This window comes from Rhopalosiphum maidis, chromosome 4 (assembly GCF_003676215.2).
Source record: "Rhopalosiphum maidis isolate BTI-1 chromosome 4, ASM367621v3, whole genome shotgun sequence".
Taxonomy (NCBI): domain Eukaryota; kingdom Metazoa; phylum Arthropoda; class Insecta; order Hemiptera; family Aphididae; genus Rhopalosiphum; species Rhopalosiphum maidis.
The window spans coordinates 50,321,647-50,342,131 of record NC_040880.1 but is presented as its reverse complement, the minus strand read 5'-3'; the positions used below and the strand labels follow the sequence as shown (position 1 = coordinate 50,342,131).

Sequence of the window (20,485 nt, the reverse complement as noted above, 5' to 3'; positions counted from 1 at the left end):
CACTATCTTAACTAAATTAATAATAATACAAAAACAAAACACTGAACTTAGTCACATATAATATTTAATTAAATTTAACGTGCTCGTTGAATTATTTCTATAATTTTTATACTGGGGATTTTTTCCTAGTATTGGGATTTATTTACCAGGGATTTTTTTCCCGTGGAAATTTTTTCAAATTACTTATTTTTTTGACTTTAAATTTTAAGTAATTTAACCTTTGAAAAATCACTTACTTATATACTTATTTATAAAATACAAAACCTAATAAAATTGATAAATATAAGATGCAAGTTATCTAAAGTACATCAATACCTATTGCGAATTTTTAAAATAAAATAATTTAACATCACTTACATATTACTAACATATTGATGATAAATTTTAGTTAAAATAATTAAGTCTATTTTAAGTACCTATGTACAATGTTTCGCTAATTATCATCAAACAATGTTGGTTCTATTGAGACCGAGACGTAACGAAAGTAATAAGTATTACCAAGTTTGAGATGTTCAGAGAGTATTCATGGTATTTTAAGTACTATATACTTACTAAAGATATTATACACCCATTATTATACAGTTCTGTATTTGAATTAATTATCCTGGATCACTGAACCAAGTAGAAATTTTAAAATATAGCTTTATCCCAGAATTTGAATTAAAAGTTTGATTATAATATTATTTTATTTAAATAATAACAATAAAACAATACATTGTGCAAATTAATAGCAACTTAATGTTATAATTATAATTAAAGTTTTATTTGATATTATAAAAGATTATTTAGAACTAAAATATAAGATTTCATTAAATTATAGGTTTTATTAAAAATACAACTGTACCTACGCTAATACAGTACTAAACAGATTTTTAAATTAAATGCATTAATTTTCATAGAAATATAAAGTTTTTCTAATGATTAAAAATCTAAAAGTTAATTAAATTAATTTAAATTTAACTCCAGAGGGAACTTAAATTTATTATCTCCAGTTTTTTTTTGTTTTACTATTTTTAAAAATCGAACATAAAAAGGATAGTTTTCAATCCATTCTCCTTGAAAAGGTAGCCATTTTCTTTTTGTTTTCTAGAAACTAAACTCTAAAGAGAGGGTTTTCTGGTGAAAACTATAGTCCATTATACATCAAAGTAGATAATATAATTTGGTCCCATCGTGTAGATTTTGCAATGTGGTAAGAAATGGGTATTTTGTGTAGCACAATGGGCTTAAAAACGAAGAGAAAGTTGGTGTGAAAAGTTTCAGTCGTCAAAAAACAGAAAACAAGCTACAAAAGGTTTGTGTGGATTTGTGAATTTCAAGCTAGATTTATAAAAATGAAAAAAAAAAAGACGAATGAAAATTTTGCCCAAGGGAAACTTTTGCTTTAAGGTTTTTATTACGCTAGCGTAACTGTACTCGATCAGTACTCGCATAGACTTTATGTTCATCTTGGGTTTTTCATCTTCAAGGGAAAATTGCAATGGTTGTTTCTGTTATAAAATTTTGCTTCTGGTGAATTTTCAATTTACAAATACAAACTCTCTTTGCGATAGGTACTATACTCAGAAATTCGAGTTGCATCATCGATCGTCCTAGACAATTTTATTAACTAATATGTATATGTATATATGAATAAAATATGATATAAAAGTATTATAACGTAATATTAATCGCTGTAAAACTTCGAATACCTAAAAAAGGAGTCAATTGATTTTATAAAAGTTTCAAAAGTTAACTGAGGAGAATAATTTTTTTTTTTTGAAATTTATAATTATAATTTAGATTTAATTTAATTTAAATATAAATAAATAAAAACAAAGAAATAATCTAAGTGTTTATTTTATATTTCAACTAAAATTGCATTCAATTAAATGTTGTATAGCTCAGTAATTATCACATCATATTTAATGCAAGTGTTCTAAGTTATCTGTGCTCAGAATATATATATATATATATTTTAATATTTAAGTGAAGTTTTTGTTTAAATTTGATTGTATTATTAATAGTTGTTTATTTAACACTTATGAAAATATTTGTATTGATCTTGAAACACAATAACATTGGTCATTCATTAATATTTTTATTGTACTTATTTTAATTATTTACATTTGAATATTTTAACAAAATTAGCTATTCAAAAGTACCTTTGCGATTTAAATCGAATGCTTTATTAACTATGTTTTTGATTTAAATAAATTAAAATTTTAAACAATCTATCTTGACAAATTAAAAACAATGAAATTTAACGACCGACATAATTTGAGAGTGTTTTTGTATAAGCTATAATAATAAATTATTTCAATTGCGTTATCATAACAGGTCCCAGACACGTCCGCTAAAGAGGTTTTTGAATTTCGACACATTAAGCCGATTGCATATTTCGGTAGACATACGTTGTAACATCTGTTGACAGGATAACGTCCGTCAAATTATAATAATTATTGTGGTATCGCGACATCGTGATGTTTACTTTTATTTTATACTCGACAGTACTAACATATTTATCTCTCGCCCAACAAATATTTTTAAATAAATTAAGAATTTTAGAATTCAGATTAATGTATTTTAAAACATTTGAACGAATATCTGACATTGCACTACTTTTAAAATAATACATTTTTAATTTAAGAATTAATGCATTTTTTATTATTTAGTAGACCATAAAAGTATTAAAAACTAATAATATAACAAAATTATACTAATAAAATAGGTTATAATATAATGGTAAGATAGAGAAGATATGTAAATTTATATATATAAAACAAGTGGTACAATGTAAAAATTATAAAAATACGTATTATCATGAAATATTGAAATCTTATGAATAAAATAGTTTATCCTGAGTTTTGGTCAAGGATCTAAAAATTTTGTGCAACAATTGTTCTATTTAAGAAATTAATTTAACTTAAGCATTCATAAAATTGACAAAAAATTAATTTTTACTGCTACTTAATAGGAAATTAATTTCTAGATTTTTACTTAACATAGTAATTTGGTATAAGTACCAAATAATCATATTATATATTACAATATGTTTCTTAAAATTAATTAAAATTATTATTAATATAATATGAAGTAATATTACAGGGATTACAATTGGAAACCTTTATAACTAATGATTAGATATTTATACTTATATTGCTATTTAAAAAAAATACATAAATAATAAATACTTGTTTATCGTTCAACTATAAATAGAAGATAATATATATATATACACGTTAAATGTCAAATAAATAAGTAGAAAATAATTTTATATTATTTTAGTTATTTATAATAAATATGATGGATTACATTTATAAAATTTAAGCTTTAAATCTTTAATAGGATTATGTGTACTCTGTATGTCAACTTATACATTAAATAATATATGGCTTATTATTAATCAGTATATTTATAATGTCACTGTTATTTTGAATATCTGAAAGTTTTCAAAATCTAAAAGTTAATTATCGATGTAACTTTTATATTCAAGTTCTCGAATGTGTTATGTAGACCGTATACTATTGAAGCTTCCATGAATTGTTTTATAACTAAGAAAATTAACTTATTTTATTGCGTCCAGTTGTTCTAAAATTATTCATTATTAGTAGTCCGATTTTAGTATTTCTTTTATCTTGTTATAACTTTTCATTATCTATCTTGCTAAGGTCCTGTGGTTTTGAATTGTATTAAGTATGTATATGTAATCATATAACCAAAAAATATACATTTTTAAATAAAAGTGTAAGGTGTAACAGATTTTAATAGGTGACATGTATTTTTTTGTCTTTATTGAAAGCAATTTTCGGTGACCTACTAAGAAATTACAGTGTCATTGTTTTATTTGTGTAAACAACTATTAATATCACTGATAGGTTAATAAGTACCTAGTCATTGATTAATTTTAAATTTCAGTAGTTAAATATTTTTGTTTATTATTTTGTTTGTAGACTATCTGTAGTTGTATATGTTTAATTTTATATTTATAACAACCCGTACTCATTTTAGAAACTTTCAGCTTTCAGCACCGTGACTATTGAATTTTCATAAGAGATTATTTTAGATAATTTATAAAATAATATTGTAGCCGTAGTAATTAAAGCTTTTGTTTTTAATGTTTCCGCACTTATTTTGTCTGATACGATTGCAAAATAATTGTATTTAATCTGATTATTTAGTAAAATTGTAATTATTATTATTATTATTTTGTTAATGAACAGTATTTGAAGAATAACATTATTCAAGTAGAAAATATTTATAGCTTTTATGTCACAGTTTTTGTTTAAACTATATTACCGTTCGTGATAAACCGTAAAACGTCGAGCGAAATTATCATTCAGAACAGCGAGACACCACTGGGGACGGGACAGGTACATTTTAAAAATAAACACTTGGGTCCGAGTTAGCGTAGAAATAATATGATCATTATTCAAGGGCTCTAGTAATTAAAATATGTATATTGTATAATTGGTAGAAAATTAAATCGAATCACAACTGTGGAAATCACTTCTGCTGTATAGTAGATTACGAATATACCTTGTCATTGGGCAGGTTTATTTTATATTGCTTATGTTAAAGTTGAATTCAATGATGAATTATTGCATTTGAAAAATGAATGTAAGTGAAGGCCAAAGGAGACGGCAGATCAAAATTTATTTTTAAGAATAGTTATGTTATATTAACTGTATTCATTTCTTAATAATTATGAACTAATTTTAGCCAAAAAAATCACGTTTATCTTTAAGTTAGTATTGATAAACCGTAAAACAGTGTGAATTAGTTTGTGATTTAAATGGTTTAAAATTATTATATGAAATTTTATGTACCTATATGGAATATGGAATATTTTATATTAATAATAATGGACGTAATGCGAAATGTTTCTCAAGTCTCTAGCTATGATTAATATTTTTCGAATAAATTACAGGTAGGTAAATAACTAAATTTGTATAAGAAAAAATGGTTATTTTCGACTATACAATTATTATAATTGTGAATTTCTGATACATTTTAACCGATAAAAAGTATACTTATGAATAGAACTGTGAATTTAATACACTAAAAAATGCATTTAAAATGTTAAAAAGTGTAATATAAAATAGAAAAAAATGCATTTCAAATTTCAAAAATTATAAAACAAAATGCACTTAAAATGGTTTTTAATTTAATTTTTATATTGATATTAGTATATTATATGCATAAAAATATATTTATTTAATAAAAAGTTGATTTAATTTTAATTTTGATTTATTGATTCTTTAATAATAATATATTTGCCTAAAACATTTTTTAAATTTTTTTAAAAGATTCTCAAAGATGTTAATCGATATAGTTTAATTAAAAATACTAAAACAAAAACTAAAAAGGGAAAAAATGACCTAACAAATTAAAAAGTCAAAAAATGAAAAATAAAATTTTCATAAATGGATTTGTTGTTACATAATTCAAATTATAATATATACTTACAAAACTATGTTTCACAACCACCAAAAAAAAAAAAAAAAATCCACTTTCCTACAATTTCACAGTTCTACTTATGAAGAATCTTTTAGTAAAGCGAACAATAATATTTAGTTTTGGTTATTGCAACTATTGTTTTAATTTGAGAATAAAGATATATGAATATACAACTATAAAAGTAATATTTATATAAACCGGAAATATGTGTATTTAATATTTTTTGGACATCAGAATGCATAAAATTATTGTGTAAATATGAACATAATACAAATTTGTATTTTATTAATTTCTAATTAATCACCGATCACAAATATATCTTACGCGTTATTTAAATTTCCATTGAATATTATAATAAATGTCGATACATGAACGATATAGCGTTATTTTTAACTCGGAATTCAGGTCTAAATTTAAATACAAAACAAATTGTTGTGTGGAAATATGCTTTCTTTTGGAACATCATTTGCACGATTGTGCAGGCGACAACAGCCACAGGGTCTGAAATAAACGACTTTGTGCCTGATAAATCACCCCCTTTGTCCACTGTCGAGGTCGGAGCGTGTTGTAATGGTAATTGTAATTGAATTAAAACGAATCCGACCATGGAAATACTTTTTATATTTTTCATTCAATTGTAATTTGTTGCTCGTGAAATCACATTTTAATGTGTTTCAACTTTGCACAAGATGTTTAACAGCTAAAGTTTGACATACTAACATCTATAACTCCCGTCACCCGTTATTGATTTACTATAGGACTTAATAATGTATGCATACGACATATTATTTTCGATTATTTTACGGATTTCTTTAAAATAATATTTAACTGATCACAGTCAGTATGAGACTTGGAGAGGTTTAATTATTTGCCATTGCACGTTAGAAGCTTTAGAAATATTGCCATGACCCTATGGGTATAACGCGTAAAACATTTAAACCCATTATAATAATCAATTTATTAATTTTTGGAAGCGCAATAATAACAAATTTAAAATATATAATACAAAACAGCTTACTTGTATATTTTATATAAATAGATTTTTATTTGGACAAATTGTATTTATTATATAATCATTAAGTCTAAATTATATTAGTTCACAAGTTTACTATATTAATTGTGACTTATTTTAAACTTAAAATAATTTATAAATTGTATGTTATTATTTATTACATATTTGTTGGCTATAAGCATAGGCGTAACTAGGGGGGGCTTCAGCCCCCCCCTAATTTTGGGTAAATATATGTGCATAGAAATATATAAGTACTAACTTTATTTTTGCCTAAGATATAACAAAATATAATGTTTCATATAAACGAATATCATTCAAATCAATTGTAAACGCCAATAGAAACAATAAATAATAATTAAATTAAAAAAAAATTTGCTATAAAACATTTTTAGGAATTTAGTTTCCCTTAATTTAAAGGACTAGTTACGCCTATGGCTATAAGGAAGTTTTGTTGTTAGGTTTCTGGTTATGGTCAAATTCGCATACGTTTAAGTAAGAGTTGTTTGTATTAAGCCACTTTAGAATAATGTTTACAACAACTAACTAAATCTAATAATCTATTATTACTAATTACTTATGACTTGTTACTAATAAATCAATAATCTTGTTAGATTATTAATTTAATATATTATACTTAATTTTAGACAATAAATATATTCAATATTATCTAATCAAAATAATTAAAAGATAACTCTTTACTCCATCACAGCTACTGCTTAAAGGAATTGATATCATTGTATTTCTATTATATAAATAAAATAATTAATATATATATATATATATATTAGTATAATTATTTGTTTAATTTCGAATTTTGAAAATTATGTAGTCGTATTACAATATTATTCAAACAATTTATATAATAGGTGTACACTTGTCTATGATGTTGGTTTTATATGAAATATATTTTGAGGGACATACTTTAAATGCGAGTTTACTATGATGTACATTAAATTCTTCAATATACATAATATTTGATTTTACATTCGTTCACTCTTAACAATGAAAATATGGGATAAGCTTTCTGAAGTCTTTTGTTTGTTTAGTTTCGGGAGTAGGGAATGACGATATGGATTTACCGATGGTGTATCTCTGCTGTCCCCGTGTTATCGAAACATCCGTTTTCAGGTTTAAACTAATTATTATTTGTCCCTACCCCCTCCGCCACTGGTAAGGTCGTCTGGGAACCACAACCACAACTTATCATCATCAGCGCGCATTAGTATATGGCAGCAAAACTATGATGAATTTGAAATGCATATGGTTTAATCCTTTGGCGTGTACGTCGTGGTACATATATGACTATATATTATATATAATACATACGTACGGGTATGTCATTTAATGTCACTGGTTTGTGTGTCAAATTAGGTAACTGTATTATTGATCTATAATTTAGTTTTCAGTAAATATTTTATTCGATGTTGACATTTTATCGAGGGAACAAGTTGAGAATCTTTTGCTTAGGCATACATACAGTATATAATAGCAGTAGGTATTAACCATTATAATTTATAATATTATACTGTGGCTATTATACGCGTTCGTTATTGTATAGAAGTACATAAATTTATTTTTCAAATCCTCTTTGCTATTTCTCTTTGGGTCTCTCACTCTCTCACTCTTTAAACTTCAAGTTGACCCTACTATAAAATATTGAATATATTTATATCATTATTAATGCATGGCCATTATTATTAAAACCATGATCTAATTAGTAATTTCCAACCAGACTAAATTTATTGAAGACGATCACATTTTAACATTTTAAACTTACCTAATTGGTTTATTATTATAGATATATTTAAAAAGGTTTTTAAATATAAATTTTTTCTTAGTATAAACGTTTATCACGTACTTGATTTATTTACTAATACACCCTTATAGTTATGATGTTTTCTTATTTTATGTTTAGTTCGGGATTATTTGATACCTTATTGCTCATTTTATAAGAAGACTATATTATTTCAAAAGTTTTTGATTTTCTTACATCACGTGCCACCAAAGCTTAACATAAATATAATGCCATCTTATTTTATGCGCAATGTATACATTCTACTATTCTAAAAAAAATTAAAATCTAATGCAAAATAACTAAAATACCTATTTTAATTAAAACCAAAAAAAAAGTTATAAAAATTAATTTCTAATAATTCATGATATTTAAATATAAGAAATGGTCACTCTATAGTGTATAGTCAAAATGTTTAGGTAAAAATATTATTATTACATTTACAAACTTTCTAAATATTGAGTCATAAATTTTCAAATTTATGTTAAATCATTCTAAGCTGTTGGCTGACAAAATTCATATTTATAAAAATAATTTTTTAAAAATTAAGTTTTATAAATATTTTTAATAGTTAGATAAAAGAAAACAGTTATTATTACTATTTTAAAATATTTATTTTATTGAATAGAAAAAGATTATTGTGCCTGAATTAAGTATACCTATAGCCGTATAATAGGTAATGGAAATATATAAATAGGTATATTTTGTTACTAAAAGTATAATATGTACCTAATATGCTTTAATATTTATTATTAATAAAATAATCAACATATTTTTCAAATTTTCAAAATTCTGTTTTTAACCAATATTCAATATTTATACTACATAATTATTCATATTATGGTTGTTTTATTTTTTGAATTACAATAACATAATCCAAACTAAAATTGTTAAATACCAACATACAAGTAAGAAAATTTTACATTTATTCATACGTCTTGTAATTGTATTTGTTTATACACTATTTTATGCTTAATGGAATTACTGTGAAAATATAGGAATACAATTATATTTTGAGTGAATCCGTGTATATATTTATTATGAGACTATTAAAAACCGTTAAAATAAAAAAAAAATTACATCACATGAATCCCTATTATTAATTTAGTGATCATTTTTACATATTTTTTTTATATTTTTTTCAATTGTATACTTAAATATACTAAAAGTTAAAAAAAAACTAATGGATAAGCGTCGTTAAGTTCAAATAATTTTAAGTAGAATGTAATGATGGTTTCTAGATTTTTTATAACTTGAAAAAAGTGGTTTTATAAACCTTAATTATTTTAAGTTCCATGTTACCACTCAAATAATATACTTAAATGGAATAATACTAACTGAATGTGAATATCGTCTATTAAGCTACAAAACTATTTCCATATTATGTTAACCAATAAGACGATAAAAGAACTGAAAATTAATAATTAAAAAAATAAAAAAATAATAAAAATAATCTTAGGAAATTAAATCACGATACGATAATGACTTGTTTGCCTATTTGTTGAGTTTATTACATAGAAATATCTAAATTGTATACTAATAATAAGTGTGTGAGAAGTTGATCAATGTTGACGTTATGATTAAGAACAATACTGCTCTATAGTTTAGTTCGGAGAATATATAATATTACTATTTATACTATTAAATTGATTAATGACTGTAAGACGTGTTAAACGTAAACGAATTAGTTCAACATTTTCTGTCAGTATGAACTGCAATACGCTTTCGTACCCCTCAAAGTTATTTTTGACAGTTAAATATTATCAGATAATGCGTAAATTTATCGTACTTACTTATATGGGTTCAAAAAAATATCATCTCATACCCATAAATAATATAATAAAAATAATTATAAATTTATATTATTATTAAATTAAATAAGACATATATTAATTTTAAGAAAATATAAAAAACATAGAGAATAAAAGTATTTAATAAGTACTTAAGTCTACAGTTTTTTAAGTTTTTAAATTTTTTTAAAATAAGTAGCAACATCTTAACGTTTTAACAAATATTTAATATTTAAATGTTAATCGGAATTACAAACAGTTAATGTTTAATTACATGGAATCACCTACATTTCAAAACCCGTTAGAATCAGTCATATAATATTACAAAAATATAATCGTGCAAATTTAATTAAAAACTCCAAAACGAGATAATTCCATATAATATGGACTGTGCTGTTTATTCTACCATGTCTGCAATTCAGAATATTTTATTGTACATTTGATTTTTATAGGTACTTGAATAAAATGTTAATGCCTAAAACGTATACAACCGTTAAACTGTTATAGTTAAGTTATATCATTTGATACGTAAGTTTAAGTACACTGTGGTTGTACACCTCGATATTTAATGGAGAGTCACATTGCATATTAAATTATACTTATACAATCATATGACGTATAATGTATGCATATCGCACATTTAAAAAATGTGAATACCAATATACTCCATTTAAAGTATTTTGAGTTCACCTATAAACGATAAAATATTTGACTCAATGTATAGTGTTTGTGGTGAACACAGGCATAAGGGTCCAATTATAAAGTTTAAGGTGAGACAAGAAATGGATAAACTTTATATCGAGGCCTTTAAAATTATTTTTAATGCTCTTAGACTTTTCATAAAACGTAGGTACGTAAGTTATAATTGCTTACTCGTGTGTTTTTGTTTTTTTTGAATTTAAATTATATGTTTATTAATTATAGCTTGTGGTTATATTATAATAGCTAGTAATAACAATATAAATTAAATTTTCTCTAATAGTTATAAAAATGAGTAATTAAATATACATAGGTACATATTATTATACATGATGCATTTAAATAATTGTTTTTATAACATAATCGTCAATTTAAATTAATACACGTTTTTTGAAAACGAAAATTGAACAATGATAATAAATTTTATTACAGTATAATTAAAAAATATATTCCAAACACAAGATATTATACATATATTTATATATTGTTATACGAGTATTATCAATATTGATGATATTTACGATGACATTATACTATAAGATTTATATTCTATAAGACACTTGACAATCGTCGAACTGTTAATGAATCAGGTTTTGTTTAAAATAAGTGTTTTAAAAATTCCTAGGCTTGCATTATGGCAGATATTGTCATTGTGAATTTGTAAAATGGCTTAGTACCTATAATAATAACTACTGCTATTTTTACAATATACAAGTTGGAATTGCGGTTTATTTGTCTGGTATATGTATAGGTTGTAGGCATCTACAGTAGATAACCTACCTGGCTTACTTCAAAGTTATACTTGGAATGCGGATCACTATTTACAGAATGTACTTTATAGTTTAAAGGATATTTTAGTAGAGTGAAATTTACCAGCATCAAAGATTTCAATTGTCGTGAGATTACTACAAACTGTAACGTAAATATTTTGAAGGCTGTCATTTTTAGGAGCTTAATATGTTTCTTGTCTTATAACTTATAAGAAAAGCATAACTCACAAGAATCAAGTGTATAATATTATATACTTAACTACCGACTACCTGTCTTAAAAATGTTGTAGAATTAAAACAGTAATCCACTGATATGTAGATATTTATCTACTTTGTGTTGTGTATAGCTATAGATTAACATGTTTTTCTTATTTCCGCGTGTTTCAGTAACTTATGATTTTTATTTCACTCTACAAACTTTAAGTGCTGTGCGCTAATTTTGCAGTAGACAGATTTTATTTTGATTTTTGAACGTCAGAATTAAACTCGCGAGCTCTTGAATTGAAAATTAATTAAAACTGTCTGTCTTGTTGAACAGACAAGTTGAAGTTCAAACAATGATCGCAAATAAAAAAAAAAACTGATATGACCTGCTCTCATCAGCAGCTGTTATGATATTATTTGTACATACCTAGAGAAAAATAAAATAATTTTAGTTTTGTCTTTTGTGTTAAAAGATGAAAAATTCATTTTTTTCTTGTCTGGAAATTGTTTGTATCTCAATTTGTATGCGTGTATTCAGTGTTGTTGTAATATAATATTATATTATTACACTTTCCGTTTTGGTCATGAAGTAATGAAGTAAAATGATAACAATGTTTCTTTAGTCTTTTTGAATCAAAATGTATTGTATCATTTTAAATTTCTTGTTAAGTATTATTTAACGAATGAAAAGAAGTTTATCTTATTGTTTCCAAATCCACATAACACATTTTTTGTTGTTATTATTTGTTTACTTCTCTGTGACTGATGTGGACTAAGGATAAATATATTTAGAACATTTTTAATTAAAAAAATATTTATAAAAAATGTATTTAAGTTTAAACTTTGTAATATAATTTTAGTCTCGATAATTAGTGGCGAGTCTGAATCACATTGTCCACATTAAAAGTATTTGTTTAATATTACATTAATATTACTATAATATATTATATGATATAAATTTCATTGTTGATACACAAATTATTTATTTTAATCAAATTGAAATTAAATTATTTTAAGTTTTAATATATTATAGATATATACAATGTACATAGTATATATGTACTGTAGCAATAGTATGTATTTAGTATTTATAATGAAATTTATTTACATTCAGTTAAACATCATGAACTGATTTTATTTTATAATTTTTAATAAAAAGAGGAAATGTAGTGACATTGAACAGAAAGAAACTGAAAGGAAATGTTTTTCAGATGGAAATTAGTTTAAGATCGAACAACTTGGTGTTGTGCGTATAATTGAATTATGATTCTTAATTACTCCGCATTTATATTTTTATTAGTTTATTACTAATTGTTCTAATGTTTAATTTATTTAAGATTTATCACGGCATTAATATTAAACAACTGATGGTGAATAAAATATCGATTTATGATGCGGGTATAATAATTACATGCTTTATCAGTAGAATATTCCTTCCTTTCAAATTATACTGTCAATCAGTTAATATTACGTCTATTTATGCCATAATTATGTTTAAAAGAGTTTTAAAAATATTACTTTTTTTTCTTATAAACAAATAATATTTTATAAATAGAATTTATTATTTTTTGTTTAACGTCTGTAATCTTTAATTTTATAAGAAGTCTATATTATTATTTATAATGTATATTGTATAGATTATACAGAACACTTGTATATTATGTTCTTATTTCCTTAGTGTATTCTATTTGTATTTTGTTTGAAATTCGTCTTTGTAATATTTCTATTTACTATGGAATAAATTTAAAATGATATTGGAAATTTATTTAAAATATTTTTTTTATTTTCAAAGAATATTTTGTGTATTTATGTTATTACTTTAATGATTATCTAAGCCCATTTATTGATTAAATAGGTTTTGTTGATCTAATTTATAGTTTTCTTTTATAATAAATATTCTTTTATTGAATTCATACTTTAAAGAATCATTTTAAATTTCAAGAATCTTGTCGATCCGTCATAAAAATCGATCCTCGGGGACTTCAAAAAGTGTCCACGACTAAAAGCAACTTTTTAAAATACACTTGGGACTCAAATACTGAAAAACAACAAAACTTTTCCGAAATAATTGAAATGTATTCTCAATAGAACTTTTAAATCCACAATTCTATTATATTGTAAGTAGAAAACAACTTACCTGCAGTCCATGCATTATATTATAATAGAGAGCGAATACAATGTGCATTTGTCGTACTTTCATATGATATGATGGTCGGTGGATATGCATTTGACTTACTGAAATGATTTTGGTGAAATCTTATCGGACGACCATAATATCAGAACACAACGTTGTCTGTTGCAAAGTATCGATTTGGACAAATACGTATAAGAAGAAATTGATTAAATGCCTGCATTTCTATTGAGTCCACCCGTAGCCAGTGAACAGGAAAAACGAAAAATCTTCTCCCTCTTTTCATATTTCTTTTAATATTAGTTTTCTACGGCTCTTGGAATATTTCTTTCTGTATATTATGTCCGGTCGTTGTGTGTGTCTAATGTATATATATATATACCACCGATGCGACAGTTCTATAGAGCCGATAATAACAGCGTCGAAAAAATACCCCAAGGGGCTTTGCCCAAGTTATGTCTAGCGTATATAAAAATAAGCACACAAACGGTTTATATATTTTCTATGTACTTGAATGTGTGTGTGTAAATGTGTGTATCTTTAGTTATTATTTATTTCACTATGAAAATCGAAAATAATATCGTTTTTTAAAGACAGTAAATGGTATATGTACGCACATTATTAGCTGTTGCGTTTATTTATTTTTATTGCTATTATCCACTACAATAGAGGTGTAGACAGAGGAGACGAAGTGCAATACGAGAGTAAGATCTAAAAACCAAAGTAGTATATTATAGTGAAATTGTTGTATTATCGATTAAGTTAAATTATGAAGAAATAATAATAGACCATCATAATTTCTTAAAATTACAAAATAAATTTGTGATCAACGAATACGTTGTACATTTACCAACTTTTTTTTAAAGTGTAGTTTACTCGTATCTTAACAAATACAGCGTCAATAATTAGCATATAATATTTATATTATACATATGAATAAATACATTAATTTTTCTAGATTGATTTGTACGTACATATCAATGAATTTAAGAAATAAAATAATTTGATTTCTGTTACCTTCAATTGGACTTAGAGTTTCAAGAAGATAGTCTTAAATTTCTACAATAAACAAAGAGATGCGCTTTACTAAAAGAACAGGATAACCACAAATATAGACACAGTGTTGTCTTCTATTCGCATATAATTGTCAGAGGAAATCTTTGAGTAACCAGTTCGTAATTTTAAATAATTAATTTATATTTGCGATTTAATAATCGGGGTTTAGGCCATATAGTTTATATTGTGTTATTACAAATCTATTAAATATAATATCTAAATTTACCTTTTGCCATATTTGTATTATATTATTGTTTCGAGAGTACGATACAGGTTTCACAAAATATTTCTAATTATAATAATATTTATCATCTCGGCCGTCACCAAAATATATTCTTGCGGTTAATTTAGCACGTAATATAATAATAATTATTATTATATGTTAAATGCTGCGAAATCAAATATTGTGCGCTGCTTAAAAGTATTATGTTTACACAGTTGTACATAAGTAAATTTTTTATATTTGTTGCTATTGTCCAGAGTTATTAAAAAATCTAAATAAATCACATAAATTATTCAGTACCTAATGATCATGGAATTATTATGTGTTTTTTGAGCGTAAAAGTTAATTAAATTTGCAGTATTTAAATCGTAACGTTCTTTGTTTCGTAGAGAGCACTTTTTACCAGACAATTGTTTAAATACTGTGATTGGCCCTGCGAATAACACGTTAATATTATACTTGGTGAAATTGTGCTATACAATAATGACATTATAATTTATAGCCATTTTATTATGAACCAAATAGTATATACATTTTACTATTAACTATTGTGTTTAAAATTTGAATAGTTGTGGAATACTTGTACTCAGAAGTACTTATCAGTGATGTAATTGGGACTTATAGTCAATTAAGGAGGTATAAAATAATGTATTAAAACTAAAATTTATATAAAATTAGTTAAAAAAAAAAGTCAATTTTAAGTTACAAATTTTTGTAATTTATAATAAAAATTGAAATATCCTGCTTTTCTGTGAAAGTGCATCATTTATATCGTTAACTTGAAATGATCTGTGAATGGACATAGTCTTTCTATTTAATCTGCTTTGAAATTAAGATCAATTAACTACTAGTAATTATTAATTTATTTAGAACGATACTAATATATTAATCCAGTGATTCTGGGATATAAGTCTTGACTTATTTTAACCAATATAATTTACAAAGTATGTGTTTTTATTATCATATTTTTATTAGAGCACAGAATTATGGAGTTATAAAATATGTTTAACTAGTTATAAGTGTATTTGTTTATTCAATATATTTTTATCATAATAATTACACAGTATCCAAGAAGCTTTAATACAATAACAACATTATTATTTGTATTACTAAAAAGTAAAAATATGAACTTAAATAATAGTAAGTCATATAATATATAAATGATATATGCAAATAAAAAGACAACACGAGGAGATATATCTCGTTAATCCTTCTCCACTCTTTAAATATACGCCACTGAGAAGTATGAGATAATAATAATATTCTATACCAATTACAATTTTATAGATAATACGATTTATATTTTTTATTCGCTAATCGTGCATACTAATAATATAATAATATAATATTCAAAATTGAAAACAACTATATAAACAAATCGTGTGCCATATATTTACGTGATCATTTCATTTTTTTACTTATCACTTATAATTTTTATAAAAATAATAAATGAAATAGTTAATCTGTTGATTATAGATTTTATATGATAAGTAAAATTCATTATTTTTTATGTAAAATTATTAATCATAAACTGCAGGTATCTATCAAACACTCGAAGTTTAAAACAACATTTTTAAATATTTGGTACAGGTTTATTATAGGTTCCTATGTACCTATATGTACGTGAACTAAATCATAGAAACAACATATAGTTTGAGATATTATATCAAAATAATGCGTACATAGTCTGTGAAATAATTTTATTGATCAGTACACTGTCAAATAAAATTCATTTTATCGACGTATTAAAAAAAACTGTTCATTGTAAAAAAAAAGGTTGCTTATTCGCTCAATCGACGTACACTCTTAAAATTACTTTGGGTACATACCTACCTACTGAGTTTCATATAAATCCGATAAATGTAGACCCTTTTTAACCAGCTGTCTGAGATAGCAGACCCGATTACTTATAAGAAGGGATCAGATGGTCGAAGACTTGGGAAACATGATATTAATGTCGAAATACAGGACTTTTATGCATAATAAATATTTATTATTTATATTCACACTATGGAGTCGTTGTATGTATATATTTGGCCTATTAAACATAAATGTACATCACAGTTTCACATAATATTTCGTAATTGATATTTTATACTTACCCTAAAATATAATAATAAGATTTTTGAATGCTTGTTGAAAATGAATTGTCTTATATAGGTATTGGAATATATAAAATTGAAATGGATTTCAATGTTACAGAAAGTATATTGGCAATAATTATAGCTTCAACAATGGAATATTTGAATTAACATTTCTATAAACGTACCGAAATGAATTTAACATGAAATATACTTAAAAATATTAGACTAGTTGTAGTACATACAATAGTAGATACATGTATTGCACTTCTACAATTGAAGAAAATTTATTCAAAATATTTTGGTATTTTGTATTTAATTTTTCATAAATTAATTAAGTATTCTTTATCAATAATTGAATATAATATTTTCCGACTTTAATATTGATATGTTTATATTTATCTTTTTTTTTATAATATTATTTTAGTTATGTAGGTACTTATCTGTCATATTTTCTCTTTAGTTGATGGGTAGAATTTATTGGTTGTGTATTTTATGAGATTTATATTATCAATGGATTTGTATATGGGTTTGTAACTTTGAATATAATGATTTGTAGTCTTTGATAGGCGATAGCTAACTGGTTGACTTGATTCAATTTTTAGGTCATTGTGCTTTGTGCAGTATGGGGTTTGGTTTGCTGATGCCGTTCTTAGGTGACAAATGCATATATGTAATATTTTATCGTGGCCCTGTGCACATCGCCCTGATTATCTTCATTCAATATATCGAAGTGCAGTTGTTTCAACAGCTGTACGCCATTAAATTAGAATTCTCTTAAAGATAATTATTGAAAAACAGCACTTAAATATATTATGTGCCACGGTATACTTAGATTAATACAATAATACGGGACTTTTGGGAAAATACGCTATATTATTATATTTGAAGTTTCTTAACAGGGAATTGTAAATTATTTAATTTGTAGTCCTCATTTACTTGAAAAATGTAAGTAATAATTTATCTGATATTGAAAATACAAAATTATACCACAAACACGATGTAGGAATACTATGTATACTTATAGGCAATAGAGTAGGTAGTCAGTTTTACGGGAAACTGTTGATGAGAATATCATACATACGTACGCTCATATTATCCAGAGAGCAACATACAAATTTAATTTTAATTCTTATCCAGTTGGTACTAACATATTTAATTTTTATACTCATGTATAAAAACTGATATCTAATTGTTATACCTACTCGTATAACAACTATTACGTGCGAATGTCAATAATTCTACGAACAAACCATCTGTATGTCCGTCGGCCAATTTATTGTTTGCACTATTGCACTGCCGCGGCCGGTGTCGTACGCACGGCCACCGATTCCGTTTATTCACGTGGATGAACCCAAACTCTGCAAATACGCGTTGGTAATCTAATTTCTGAAACTTTATTTTATAAAACAAATATACGTGTATGTAATAAAATGCGCACGCTTGTGACGGTCAGCCGACCGTATAATCAGCGGAATGATCGCTCCGAGTGCCGGTAAAGTGAATTCCGACAAAAATGGTTTTAGCGTTAAGTTGTGTAAGTATGAAAGTATGAGGTAGCAACAAGGGGAAACAAAGCTCTTAATCGGTTGTCCACACTTTCCTTACGTTTGTCACGATAACGAAATAGTATAATAAAATATTTTTAAAAATGTCATTTGTGATATATTTTCATAAACGGCATCTGTTTTTGAGGCCCGTGATTGATATACATATATACAATTTACTAACCTCTAATATACTATACGAATTTTGAATACAACAAATGCAAATAAATTATAACATAAGAACACATTATGGATAAAGCTGGGTTGATTGTATTTCATTAAAACTAACAAAATAGGAAAAATATAATATAAAATGTATGATGTAACAAGTGAGGAATTTTGGTCATTAATTAAAAATTGTAAATGTAAAAATGTTCTTGAAAACTACATGTTTGTTCATTTGTTTGAATATTCGTCAGCCTTATATTTTTTATAAATATCTATATACATAATATTATTGGAAAGTGAATAGGATAAAATTCATTTGTACGATTAGTATACGTAGTTTATTAAAATACTATGTTTAAGTACAAACGACTTCATCGTCTGCAGTCCGAATTAATTTGTCACACGCCGACGCCGATGACGTAAAAACGCGTTGACGCGTGCGTAACCGATACGAAAAGTCCTCATAAAATAGTTATAGCCTACGACGCGCGAGTTCGATAGAAGATATGTAAAATGGCCTAAACGGATCGCGAAAACGATTAGGGTGGTTTAAAAAAAAAAAATAGAATTTTTCAGTATATACGTTTTTTGCGTCTAGCACGGAGTCATATACGGACATATAAATATTTTCTATTATTAACGACGTTAGGTCCGACTTACGGGGCGGAATCTACTGCCCCTCGCAGTCTCATCCCCTATCACGCCGTGTCGGATATCCTGGCGGCTGATTTCGAAGCGACCATACGACACTGTAGGCTCGTTATTTGTTCAAAACGATATATACGGTTTCCGCTTATATCGTATACTTATATATTATATATATAAACGTATAATATGCACACAGAGCACATGGGTCTTCCCGTGCAACGGTGGGGTGTACTCTGTGACAGAAGCAGTATATATCACTTGCTCAGGGTCGTTGTTGTCGCCATATATTATAAATATTAATATGCAAATCTCGATCTAGGAGGATTTCGTTTAATATCCCGCCTACGTGTTGTGGTCGTTGACGAGTATTTACACGCACGTATCGTATGAATTAAATGTGTATAGCGGGGTTATATATAAGGTGCACGTAAGGTGTGTGGAGTATAATGCATCAATATTTTGTTAGCTGCAATCTTGCAGTGCCACTCTGTTCGGTTCATCCAAAATTTAAACTGTCATGACTATAATAAGCCTGTGGATCGACATTTTGACCTAATACATTGAACACCTCAAAACAATATCCTACCTAGGAATAATACGGGTACCTACTTTTATATGCAATTAACAATGTATATTGTCGTTTTAAATACCTATATGAAAAGCTAAATAAATAATGGTGATAAAAAAAATGTATCATATATTCATGTAATGACTTCAATTTATGTACCTAAAAAAAATATGTTAAAACACATAATATCTACCATTAACTGAGAAATTATTGTTTAGTTACAAAATTATCACCCTGTACTATATTAATTCGATCATATATCACATAGACGTAACTGCACCAGTCATGTATATGTAATATATTTAGGTAAACGCCGTGTACTGGTTGCCTCGTCGAGTGTTGAATAGATCGTTTGTT

The 20,485-nt window shown here is 25.4% G+C and overlaps 2 protein-coding genes across 7 annotated transcripts in view; one reads left to right on the top strand and one right to left on the bottom strand.

Annotated features, from left to right (window-relative positions):
* Positions 1–20,485, top strand: part of LOC113556111 (sushi, von Willebrand factor type A, EGF and pentraxin domain-containing protein 1) — a 58,658-nt gene that overhangs the window by 7,941 nt on the left and 30,232 nt on the right. The window lies entirely within an intron of this gene.
* The window catches only part of LOC113556112 (cilia- and flagella-associated protein 45-like), a 53,130-nt gene that overhangs the window by 25,002 nt on the left and 7,643 nt on the right, over positions 1–20,485 (bottom strand). The gene's annotated exons all lie outside the window — the stretch shown is intronic.